Source organism: Branchiostoma belcheri, unplaced genomic scaffold (assembly GCF_001625305.1).
Source record: "Branchiostoma belcheri isolate BF01 breed outbred unplaced genomic scaffold, Haploidv18h27 scaffold15, whole genome shotgun sequence".
NCBI lineage: Eukaryota > Metazoa > Chordata > Leptocardii > Amphioxiformes > Branchiostomatidae > Branchiostoma > Branchiostoma belcheri.
Genome location: NW_017802935.1, coordinates 971,108 through 971,430, shown reverse-complemented (window position 1 = coordinate 971,430; position 323 = coordinate 971,108).

Here is a 323-nt window from a genome sequence, read left to right as displayed (position 1 = left end):
CCAAGAAATTAAATTCGTGTGGCCTACTCTTGTCTGATGATTATTTCCGATGTTGATACCCGTTTCAGATCCGTAGAAGAATCCCTGGAACCGTGCGTCCACGTGTGTTTACTTAAGTGGAATCATTTTCCGGTGACGTCCAACTGTAGTGCTGTGTATCTAAACCCACATTTAAGTTCAGGTCCGGATTCAAGTCCAGAGGTTTAGGTTCAGTTCCAGACTCGTAATTCCGGACCTAAACCCATGGCATATACAAAATTGCATGTTGGCAACATTGCAATGTTCTTTGGGCAAAACTTTGGCCACATAACATGGAGGCTGAC